The following is a 13,316-nucleotide window of genomic DNA, read 5'->3' on the forward strand; positions in this document are numbered from 1 at the left end:
CAATGTGTTTCTCAAGTTGGAATACAGCTTCATGGCTTCGTTGACTGATGTGGGCATTATCCACCCATTTTCTTCCATGTACAGGATGCATAATTCGTAGATATCTCGGTCACATGGGTATTGGTTGCGAAAGACACACTCCTCTTGACATAGTTCGATGCGAATTTCGTCAACCTCATGAAGATAGCTCCGAGTGTTGTACGAGGCTGGTAACATATACATCACCACTGGCCGACCATTCGGACAGTTTTGATTTTTCGATTGTCTGATGTGATGTGTGTTCCATACTTGCACCATGTCGTCGATATCGCGCTGAAATAAAGTAATAATCGTGAAAACAAACTTGTATTCAAGTTGTTGAAATGTGAGTTGGGATAACTGTCCTTGAACAATTAAAAGAAAAAAACATTTCTATTTAATATTCATATTCTGATTTCATTCTACGAACTGTTATTAAGAAAGGTAGCAAATGCCCCGATTTTATTTCTCTAAGTAAACTTTCTATTTAGTTCCCATACAAACATTTAATACAGAAAATGATGTCGGATATACCACTGTTTATCGAGGGTTGTCCAAAAAGGTTCATTACCTACACAAATACAGGCCCATAGCAGGGGTGTGTGTGTGGCCAGGGGGTCAGGGACCCCCTATAACGTTGGGGTTTTAAAAATTATTTTTATTATTATTAATATTTTTTATATAACCTTTACATCTCGACCGTTTAAACTTGCTGGAAACTACTCTCAGAAAGCAGGACATGCTATTTCAAGGTCTCTATACTTCAACAATTTCCCTGGACCACCCAAATAACCCCCACCCCCTCCCCCAATAGTGTCCACCCTGCGACGGGCCTGAAATATATTTTCACTCTGCCCCTGTCAGTGGTCAAATTCGTGCTTCCCAGTAACCTAGGTTTAAACGAAGTCCAAAAGTCTAGCTCTAATGACCCACAGGGAGTGAAACGGGCACAAAATCGATGATAAATCAGTGACATGCAATTCATAGGAAAACATCTATGTTTTAGGGAGCAGATTTACTAGAATTACCTTTTCCATCCGTTGGTCAGTAAACACCTCTTTTAGGCTATATTCAGACATTGTTTTTATTGGCCTAGAAATATCGATAGTGTCAGCGATGGGGCCCTGAATCACTATCTTACAGATAATGTTAGAGTAAATATGTTGAGATTGATTGCACTTATTTTTTTTATTGAGAGAGAGAGAGAGAGAGAGAGAGAGAGAGAGAGAGAGAGAGAGAGAGAGAGAGAGAGAGAGAGAGAGAGAGAGAGAGCTTGCTTAAGTAAAACAGGACAGCAAGGCAGTTCTAACATTAAAAAAGTCACACGCACCTACACACACATACACAAACACGCATCATAGCTTGATATCAAGTATATACATGTGATTAGTATCCTATCCGTTGTATTATAGTTTATTAATGCGCTGTGATACTGTGGGAAGTAGATGTTCTATTAAATTACTATATATTACATCTGTTGCTGGAGACGAGAGGATTTAAATAATAATAAAACAAAAATTATTACATTAAACATTTTCAACTAATGAATGATACAGTGACCACTTGGTAAAAAAATTGCTAAGACTGTACAGCCATTAATTTTAATAATTTTACTATGATCCCATATTTAAAACCGCATTCAGGACTATAACGCATAAAACAACAGGGATGGACCTGCTTAAACTGGGGTGAAAGCGTCAATGTCAGAAATGTCGCGACCTCGTTTGTTGTTAAAAACTAGTTGTGGATCTAACCGATAAGGCTTACATTTCTAGGTTTTTAGCGCATGCTATGTGATATACACAGTGTTACATTATTATAAACAAAAAAAGTTATAGTAATTAACGGCATACCATACCTGCAGTAGTTCCAAGCAACAGAATAACACCAAGTTTCTGTCTATGAAGTCTCCACTGAAGTGTCCACCATCGGCCAAAGCTCCAAGTGCATCTATCCAAAACTGACAACATTGCTTTCTCAGAAAATTCCAAAACATTTCTATTCTTTGGTTTCCCGTACTTCTTCCATATATGAAAGTTGTTCTGTCAATCATGAAGTTCTGCATTTGACCAACATGCCCATTTTCAGTGCCTTTGTCTCCTCACATTGCAGCAGGACATGCCTTTCTTATGTCCACAGCCTCCATGTAATAGCCTGCTATGACACGAGGGTTGCTGCTCGTTTTGTAAACGTTAACCCAGATAAAGTGTCGGGAGAAGCCACCAATGCAGCCATTTACACACAAGCCATAACGTTTAAGTTTGTCATAGGAGTCGATATGCCAAATGTAATCAGGACCTCGGACAAAGTACTGTCTTCTCCGGAGACGTTTTTTTCAGTCGTATTTCAACACCAACGGGAATCAAGAATTTGCATAAGAATTTGTACGGTGTCTCTTGAGACAGTCAGGCCTTCCTGAATGCACTGGAGATGCATCCATCGATAGCCTTGTTGGTTTCCGACAGTACTGAGCTTCCGTTCGATAAATTGGGTCACGTCTAATATATCAGAATTGAACTTTCTTCTAAAAAGACCTTGAGCCCTCAATTTTCGTTTCAGTGTTCTCAAGCTAATACAAATACTATGGATTTGAGCTAGAAAACTTAGAATATCGCGATAGTTAACACCAAGTTGGAAATAGAAATGACACAGCTGAAATAGGTGCATCCTTAAACATTACTCTGAAATGATAAATAAAAATACAAAAGGTGAAAGAAAGAAATGTTTTATTTAACGACGCACTCAACACATTTTATTTACGGTTATATGGCGTCAGGGGAGCCCTCCCCACCCCCCCCAATAATTTTTTTTTAATATATAACCCTTACATCTCGACCGATTAAACTTGCTGAAAACTACTCTCAGAAGGCAGGAAATGCTATCTTAGAAACCCTATACTTACATAATTTCGTCGAAACCCCCAAATAACGAGCGCCTTCAGCATACGATTATGAAGATGAACTAAACACGTCATTCATTTACTTTATGACAAACAAAGGATGGATGTATTTTGACAAGCAGGCAAACTGTCGACCAAATCAGATTGAAATGTTGCAGCAAACGGTCTATTTTGCCAACACTGCACGCAACACGTCTCACAACTAGACGTTGCACCACTCCCATCTAAAACATACGAATAGATCTTCCACTGTACTTACGACCAGTCTTTGCGGTGTAATAGTTAAGCCATCGGACTTAAGGCTGTTAGGAACCGGCTCCAACACACAGGGAGTCCAAAAGCCTCAATGGGTAGGTGTATGGCCACTACACCGACTTCTCTCTCACTAACAGCTAGAAATTAAGCCACTGTCCTGGACCGACACCTCAGGTAGCTGATGTGTGTGCCCAGGACAGAGTGACTGTACCCTAATCCGATATAAGCACGAAAATAAGTTCAAAATGTTCTAACAAATTAAATTCGTCTTGTAATCAACGATACGTGTGTGTTCTGCACAAGCACATGGATAACCTTTCTCTTCTTTTGTTGAGAGTATATATATATATATATATGTATTTGTACAAACCTTTTATAAAACAATAGAAATGCTATTATCATACATATATAGAACCTGAACTCTTTTGAAGCAACCGGCCTCGGTAGCGTCGTGGTTAGGTCATCGGTCTACAAGCTGGTTCGGATCCCAGTCGAGGCATGGGATTTTTAAACCCTGAGTGAGTGCTCCGCAAGGCTCAGAACAGAATTTATTTACACTCTGGCCGTTCAGCAACGGCATAGGAGGGCTACATAATATAAAGGAACATATATATATATATATATATATATACATGAAGAATTTGGGATTTACAATATAAATGTATATATGTACACACATTCACTTCACAATATACACATGACAAGATGGTGGTTGACAATATATGCAGTAAATAAGTTATTTTCCAGTATAAACAGTACAATCCTTAAATACTGTTAGTTTGGGTGCATTTTGAGCGTTTAAAGATATTAGTAATAACATTTATTAATTTTGATAAATTCTTTAATACACTGATTCGTTTACTGTTCATGAGTTGTTTGAATTTGAAAGTATTTGGTCGTGTATAATAATATGGATGTAGAAACTGGACCCTGGAATCATGAAAATATTTACAGACGAAAATATAATGGTATTCGTCACCAATGTCTATTTCATCACATAGGTTACATAGCCTGTCTTTCTTAGGTATGTTATTCCAGCGTCCAGTTTCAATAGGCAAATAGTGATTAGATAATCTGAATTTCAAAATAATTGTCCACATCTTTTCAGGGATAATAGTAAAATATTTTTCTAGACTGAGGTGTTCTTTGTAATATCTGTATGTAGTGCCTTTCGATGAGAGTTCTATTTCGTTACTCCATGTTTGTAAATATTGGTCATATTGTCTATTTTTTATTTGTTGAGAGAGGACCTTAACTGATACAAAAGATTGGGAAAGCCAGACATCGCTCATTCCTAAATTATTCAGGATATTTTTTACTGTAGTGATCCAGTTATAATTGGTATTATTGCTAAGATGGTCTAATAACATTGCTCTATATAATAAGAAAGATAGTTTAGATTGTTTCCCCGATACAATTCGTGCCCAATAACAGACCATTCGTCTGTATATAGTTAGCTCGATAGGCATTCTCCCCAGCTCTCCATATAACATAAATAGTGGTGTCGATTTTTTTACTGGTAAAATATGTCTGAAAAAATGTATTTGGACAGCGTATGGGTAGGTGTAAACCACTTGCACCGACCGGTGATCCATAACTGGTTCAACAAAGGCCATCGTTTGTGCTATTCTGCCTGTGGGAAGCGCAAATAAAAGATCCCTTGCTGCCTGTCGTAAAAAGAGTAGCCTATGTGGCGACAGCGGGTTTCCTCTAAAAAACAGTGTCAGAATGACCATATGTTTGACGTCCAATAGCCGATGATAAGATAAAAAATCAAACTGCTCTACTGGCGTCGTTAAATAAAACAAACTTTACTTTTGAAGCAACAGTATAACAAAAGCGTTCGCTTGATGTGCGGTTGGTTTAGGATCGATCCCTGTCGGTGAGCCCATTGGGCTATTTCTCGTTCAAGCCAGTGCACAAGCGACTGGTATATCAAAGGCCGTGGTCTGTGCTATCCTGTCTGTGGGATGGTGCATATAAAAGATTCCTTGCTGCTAATCGAAAAGAGTAGCCCATGAAGTGGCGATAGCGGGTTTCCTCTCTCAATATCTGTGTGGTTCTTAACCATATGTCCAACGCCATATAACCGTAAATAAAATGTGTTGAGTGCGTAGTTAAATAAAACATTTTCTTTCCTTCCTTCCATAATTCAGTAGATATCTATTTATTCGTTCAACTGTCTAATTTTTAAAGTTACATTATCTGGTTACCATATTATAACATCATGTACCAATGTGAAATACAAGCTCAAATGCACTTTTTAAAAAGTCGTGTGTGTTCGCTATGAACGGAGATCGTCAAAAGTATACGCTCGATTCGTCGCCTGTGCCGCCATAGCTCGGCAAAGCACAAACGACAGCCTGTTGTCAGTTTCAGTTAACACGTGCGTTTGCCGAATCTTGCGCTGTAGTTAAAACCAGTTTGATCTTGACAACGTATTATCGACAGTCGTACCTTCCTATTTCAGAATTGATATTTTATAAAGTGTTAGTAGAACTTTCAAAGTTTAGTTTGTATACTAGTAACACATTAATCATGTATATATTTTTTAAATAAAATATACTAAAGTAGACAAATCGACAAATTCAAATAAATATTATTTCGTTTGGAAAGGGTAAAGTTGGGGGGGGGGGGTTGTTTAACGACATCAAAGATAAAGCATATTGATTTAGTAATCATCCGACCCCATACAGCCGTAAATAAAATGTGTTGAGTGCGTCATTAAATAAAACATATCCTATCCTTCCTTTCATCTGCTGTTGGATGTCTAACATTTGGTAATTTTGACATATAATCTTAGAAAGGAATCGGGTGCATGTGCAGGGGGAGGGTATTGGAGGTCGAAACCCTTACTTGCCCAAGCTTAAAAAAAATTGAAATGTATTTTCTGGGGAGCATGGCCCCATATAAACTTCGCTTAACACAGTCTATAACCCCAACCCCGCTGAAATCCCTGCACACGCGCTTTGGAAACCCGCTACATTTTTTTTTTTAGCAAGGGATTGTTTATATGTACCATCCCACAGACAGGATATCACATACCATGGTATTTTTGTATACCCGCCGATGGGGATCGATCCTAGACCGACCGCGCATTTCTAAAAACCACCTTTTTAGGTCTAAGTAATGAATAAAAATAACATGTAGTCTTGAAAAATGTTACGTAAATCGAACACAGTACCCTCTTCCTCTACCCCTAGAGCGTTACGTAATTAGTAACACCGCCTTACATGTAACGCGTATGCCAACAGCTGGCCACTGTCAAAATTTCATGGCAAATCCCCCACTCACCGACCCCTGGAAAGGCGTTGTACCATATCTCTATGGATATAAATATGTTTTGGAGATATGAGACGACCCCTCAATCAAGACAGTTAAATTTGTTAAAAAATTGCGAAATCTCACGTGATCTCTTGTTGGGGAATTCTATACTTAAGCCAATGAAAACCGAGATCGGTACGAGTCCGTCAAAAGTGTTCCACTTTCAAAATCATGGCTTTGTTTTTGACCTGGATAAGCCAGCGTAGTAAAACCAGTGCGGAGTGCGGCGTCATATATGCACCAAACGTAATTGGATTTTCTGTTCTATATGCTTAAATAATAAAAAAAATATTCCACGGAATGTAGTTTTAAGCATCAGTCACACTGTCAGGGATTGAGGGCTAGGTATTACTACGTTTCCCACACCTACGGATTGCTAAATGTTTGCCGCGTTTGGAGTTTTTAGGTTTTACTAGGTTTCTAGCAGGTTTCCTCTTCGCTTTGCTACGTTTTACTACTTATCGCCCCGTCTGACATGCGACAGGCCGGGTATGAAAGCGGCTCAGTGTCACGCTTCCAATAGGGATTAGTACGTTTTACTAGGTATCTGCCAAGTTTCACTACGTTTTACTACGATTCAGTACGCTTTCACTAGGGATTAGTACGTTTTACTAGGTATCTGCCAAGTTTCACTACGTTTTACTACGATTCAGTACGCTTTCACTAGGGATTAGTACGTTTTACTAGGTATCTGCCAAGTTTCACTACGTTTTACTACGATTCAGTACGTTTTTACTAGGGATTATACTAGGTGGTGTCAAGGATTACTACGGGTTCGCTGTCGCCACATAGGCTACTCTTTTACAGGCAGCAAGGGATTTTTTATTTGTGCTTTCCACAGGCAGGATAGCACAAACCATGGCCTTTGTTGAACCAGTTATGGAACACTGGTCGGTGCAAGTGGTTTACACCTACCCATTGAGCCTTGCGGAGCACTCACTCGGGGTTTGGAGTCGGTATCTGGATTAAAAATCCCATGCCTCGACTGGGATCCGAACCCAGTACCTACCAGCCTGTAGACCGATGGCCTAACCACGACGCCACCGAGGCCGATCTGCTAGAACTTGTACAACTGCAACAAGTTCATGATGTTCAGACGCCAGTGTGGTACCAGAGGTGGGGAAATAGGCACCAGGGAGCCCAGACTGAAACCTACACCAACACTACTTAGCCCACCCCATGAGCAGGAGGATGAGGATGAGGAGGCTCAGGAGGACACAGCACAGGCACCCCCTTCCTTTTATCCATATTTTCTAATCTGGCTTTGTGTAGTTTGATTTTGTACTTTCAGCTGTTTGAGAATATAATTATGTATATATTAAATTTATTTAATATGTTGAGTTTATTTCTGTTCGTATGATTGCAGGTAGCCATCGAACCGACACCAGCCAGGGGCAGAGGCCAGACGGGGGCAGAGGTCGTTGTACCGGTCGTGTGAGAGGTCGTGGAGCTATCCCAGTTCCAGAACCACCAGAAGCTGAACCAGAACAGCCTACAGACAGACGGGGCAAGAGATTCCGGAGCAAGCCACTCGAGCTGACCCAGGAGCAACAGGATGATGTTGCTGACTGGTACAGGGAGCAGGAATGCCTCTACAACAACAGTGAGTGCATTTTTTTTTGGGGGGGGGGGGGGATGGGGGGGGGGCAGTCCATTTTTTACAGTACACACTACAGTGTGTAAAATGTATTATAATTTGACATTTTTATAGTAATTTTCTTACCTTTGTTTCTGACATTTGTAGTTTCACCAAATTTGTTTGGACATTTTTTTTTTTGTTACTCAGTACAATGTTTTTGAGTTCACTAAGATTTTCACTGTAATTTGTTAACCATTTTTCCTACCATTTTTAGTTTTTTTCCTTATATTAGTAGTGATTAGTAATTATACAATTTATGTGTTCATAGGTATAAAATAAAATATAATACTTCTGTGTTTTCTGCGTCATAACATTGCAGGTCATTATCAGTAGAAGGACTCGGCTCTTAAGGCCTCCAAGTGGGAAGCCAAGGCTACAAAGCTGGGTATCCAGGAATGGCGGTCCCTCAACAGGTGGGTAGACTCTATGAGGTCCCAGGTCAGCCGGTTGACCAGGGAACACAGCAAGTCTGGGTCTGGGAGGAAGGAGCTGACGGACAGGGACAAGTGGATCAAGCAGAAGTTTGGTTTCCTTGGGCCCCACATTGCTAGGTTACACACCAGATCTGGTGTGAGTATAAGTTAAACATCTTTTTTTCCCCTGTGTTTTCTCTCTCTTTTATCATCTCTTCTTTAAACAGTATTTTATTTTCCTTTCTGTACACAGTTCTGTGTACATAGTTCAGTGTGCAGTACAGTCTACATGGAGTAACGGTTTTGTAATAATCTTATGTTTTGTTAATTTATTTTTTACTTGTATTTGGACCTTTCATGTTTTCAGGTGTTAAAAAAAAATGTAAAAGTATTTGACCTCTGATGTGTCTTCTGTTTGATATGTTGCAGCTGACAGAGAGATTGAGGGCCAAACATGGTGCAGTGGGCGCCCCAGTCTCCCCAAACTGAAGCGTAGTAGTGTTTCGGGTAGAGCCGTTGTTGCCTGGCGACCCTGCTGGTGTGGTTGCCACCCCGGACTTGGTCGATGTCATCAAGGTTGGCCTCATCTAGCCATGCTCCAGGGATGAACTGGTGATTCTCATCCTCACGATTCAACAGAGCGTGCTGATCACCTGGATACCCAAACTCCAGTGACGATAATGACCCCCATACTGTATACATTGGAAACTGCCCAGTGATTATTTGTGCTATAATTGTGTTATAATATCAGTGAAAAAGATGACAGGGGAGTGTTTAATATAACAGTTTTAAAATGGTTGTAAATGGATGTTTTGGTCATCTATTATAATGTATCTATGCTTTTCTTTATAGAGCATTGAAAATAAAAGTGATAATCTAACATATAGATACAAAACCTTAGATTTTGATATATATATATATATATATATATATATATATATATATATATATATATATATACTCTTGAAAAAAAAGTAGGGGAACCTGAAATATTAATGTTAATATCAACTATTAGATCGAACATACGTTTTGACCACAGACATCCTAGTAAAGAACGTTCAGGTCTGTTTATCAACACACCGAAACACATTCCATAGTTTGCACATGCATCACGCAGTTGACCCGTGCACGTGCGTGGGGTGTCATTCTCGATTTTGACAATTTACAGGAAGATCCATTAATCACCGTGGAACATTATTTCTGTCAATATTTTTCATTCTGTTGATCATACAGTTTTGTTTTAAGTAATTTTTATTGTTTGAATTTGCGATTTACTGATAAAAAAACGTCTACTTTCAAATTTCACTTCTGATCCCAATCGTCCTTCAAGATCTTTGGTGGTCACAAAACCTACTGTAATACTGAACTACCGGTTGTAATGTTTGCCTAATTAATTCACTATTATCATATAACCATTCCCCACAGCTAATATACCTTACAATTTTGGCAATTGGAAATTCTTAGTAGAGTTCCCCTACTTTTTTTGAAGAATATACACACACACACACACACACACACACACACACACACACACACACACACACACACATATATATATACATATATATATACATATATATATATATATATATATATATATATATATATATACTCGCGGAAAAAGTTCCTGTGCACCAAATGATTGCATATAGAATATAATTTACTTGAAATCTGGTTATAAAAATTTCAGTAACTGAACGTGTAATCACTTCCGTCGATATTCCAGCGGTGTCCTGTCAGTTACACGAACTATTCATACGTTGTGATCACACGTTGCATTACTAGCATTCTTGGTCACGTGCTCCTGTTTGACGTCATTTTTCTTATCATTGGACTTTAAAACTATTGTATGGATTCTCATCACTCAGAAAAATATTTTTGTTGGTATCTGATCGTCGTCAGTGTGATGCCACGCCTCCCAGAAAATGGACTCCTTCGAACGATGGGTATGATTGAGGTTAGAACAGCACAAACGCTGTTGCTAGTAATTTTGGTATTAATTGGTGTTCATCAGAACACTATGCAATATCTGCGGAGATGTTCTCGACAGTTTAGGGATACTAGGGATCTTCCATGTTTAGGGAGTCGACACGTGACGCCACATCAGCAAATCGTCAGTATTAAGCGGGTGCACATATGGAATCATTTGGAAATGATACGTTTAACATCCTAATGCATCTCTAAGTTAAGGCCAATCATTGGAAGAACTGAACGCAACCGATTAGGTAATAATAAAGTACGACCATCACCGTACATCAGTACGTTGTTCTGTTACATCATCACCGACGGCGCACCAAACATTGTGTAGACAGTACTTCGAGTTCAGAAGGCAGGAGAGGATCACCGTACTTTTAACAGATAAATAGTACATCTATGTAAATCACAATATGTTTAAATTTAAAAAATATAAGTCCTACTGAAATTTTATTGATGCACAGGAACTTTTTTCCGTGAGTATATATATATATATATATATATATATATATATATATATATATATATATATATATATATATATACTACTCAAAACAAGTTAAGGGTCAGTACATATCTTACATGTGCAACTGTATTTTACAATAATACCAACATAATGAAAGCGACAGTATTTTCACTGTTAAATTATCATACACTGTGTCTGTGACTAATAAACCAATTCTGCAAACACTATTCGATGCCAATAATTTTGGCACCAATGGTCTTGCAAAAATGAACAAAATAGCGAAACATTACCGTACATTGTATTGATTACATGAAGCTATTCTCTTTGTATAGAAGGTTAATACTGAACATGAAACACACGTGCAAATGTTGTTGCACGTGCATATTTTTCAGTCGACATACAGTTAACACGTTAGCTTGGTACAAGTTTAAAAATCGGTATGCCTCGCAGGAATATGACATTAGAAGATAGGGGTAGGACTCTCACCTGGCTTCAAGATGGACATTCGCAAAGAAATGTTGCACAAAGACTTAATGTTAGCCAAAGTGTCATTGGGCGGTTATGGCAGCGGTTTCAAGCCACAAATTCTCTACAAAGACGTCCCCGTTCTGGCCGGCCAAGATCAACAACAAATCGACAAGATCGGTACGTTGTCAATATGGCCCTACGACAACGTACTGCCACGGCAAGAAGATTAAGAGATAGTCTTCGAACTGCTACTGGTACCCAAGTGTCAGATCAAACCATTCATAACTGTCTAAGAGAACAAAACTTGCGCAGTCGACGACAAGGAGTTCGCCCACCCCTTCTGCCACGCCATCGAGCCGTACGTCGCGAGTGGTGTACATATTATCATCGCTGGACACGTCAACAGTGGAATAGAGTTCTTTTTACTGATGAGTCACGGTTTACATCATAGTTCAATGATGCCAGGATAAGAGTCTATCGCCGACCAGGTGAAAGGTTTGCTGACGTCAACGTTCGACAACGTCACAGATATGGGTGTGGTAGCGTAATGATATGGGGAGGGATTTCTTTTCATCATAGGACTCCCCTTTACGTTGTGATGGGAAATCTGACTGGTGTTCGATACAGAGATAAAATTCTTCGTCCTTTGGTAATCCCTGCATTTGGAACCATAGGCCCAAACTCCGTCCTACATGATGACAATGCGCGGCCTCATACAGCCAGAGTGGCAACGGAGTTCTTACAGCAGCAAGGGGTCATACGAATGGATTGGCCGGCGTATTCTCCTGACTTGGCGTCAAATTTGAAGCTCCAAAAATATACTTGAACAAAACATGTAACACCTGCAGACTTTATTTTGCACAGCAATCTTTAACTTATCCAAGCACATTGGTAAATCTATAGTTGACATTTCACGCCACAGTTTACACCGGTGCAGCACCCGGGTGTGCCTCGCATTCAATCCATGGTGCATTTTCTATCGAACAATGTCGTACCTGCCGCTGAAGCGTAGTAGTGTTTCAGGTAGAGTCGTTGCTGCCTGGATTGCCCTGCTGGTGTGGTTGCCACCCCGGACTTGGTCGATGTCATCAAGGTTGGCCTCATCCTGCCATGCACCAGGGATGCACTGGTGATTCTCATCCTCACGATCCAACAGAGCGTGCTGATCACCTGGATACCTGATCCTCATGATGTTGTGGAGGCACACACACAGGCAAGGATGATTGATTCGACATTCTGTGCTCGTTGCTTGAGGGTGCTGAGTAGACACTGGAACCGGTTAGCCAGGATCCCAAATGCGTTTTCGACCACTCTCCTAGCCCTAGATAGTCTGTAATTGAACACCCTCTCGTCATGGACCATGTTGCGTCTGGGGAATGGTTTCATTAGCCAGCTGCGGAGGGTAACGGCATCATCTGCAACGATGAAGTAGGGGGGGTCCCAGTCATCTCCAGGAAGAGGGTCTGCCGACACAACCCCTGCAATTGCCCACTGCAATCGGCAATACCGTAGAGATTGCCGCGGAGTTTTTCATTCTCTGCGGCATTTATTTTGCCATGGACTATATTGGATTTTTTTTTCAAGATGTATTTTTTCCTTATTGTAAAAAATAAACTATACTTTGTGAACTAAAAACAAATTAAAAGTAAATATTAAAACAGTAACTACATCGTTATTACTAAAGTATCTGAATCTCAGCTCTATCGGCATGATCGGAAAGTTCAAACGGCAAGCGTTTCGCTAACGTTCGCGAACTATTTGACTGGTTCCCGACGTGGCCATTTGGTTTAACGTGAAGCGTTTAAACCAGTCTAGCGGACGTTTTTCTTCTCAGTCTGACTGAACTCGATCTAGCATTAA

This window comes from Gigantopelta aegis, chromosome 14, assembly GCF_016097555.1.
Source record: "Gigantopelta aegis isolate Gae_Host chromosome 14, Gae_host_genome, whole genome shotgun sequence".
Taxonomy (NCBI): domain Eukaryota; kingdom Metazoa; phylum Mollusca; class Gastropoda; order Neomphalida; family Peltospiridae; genus Gigantopelta; species Gigantopelta aegis.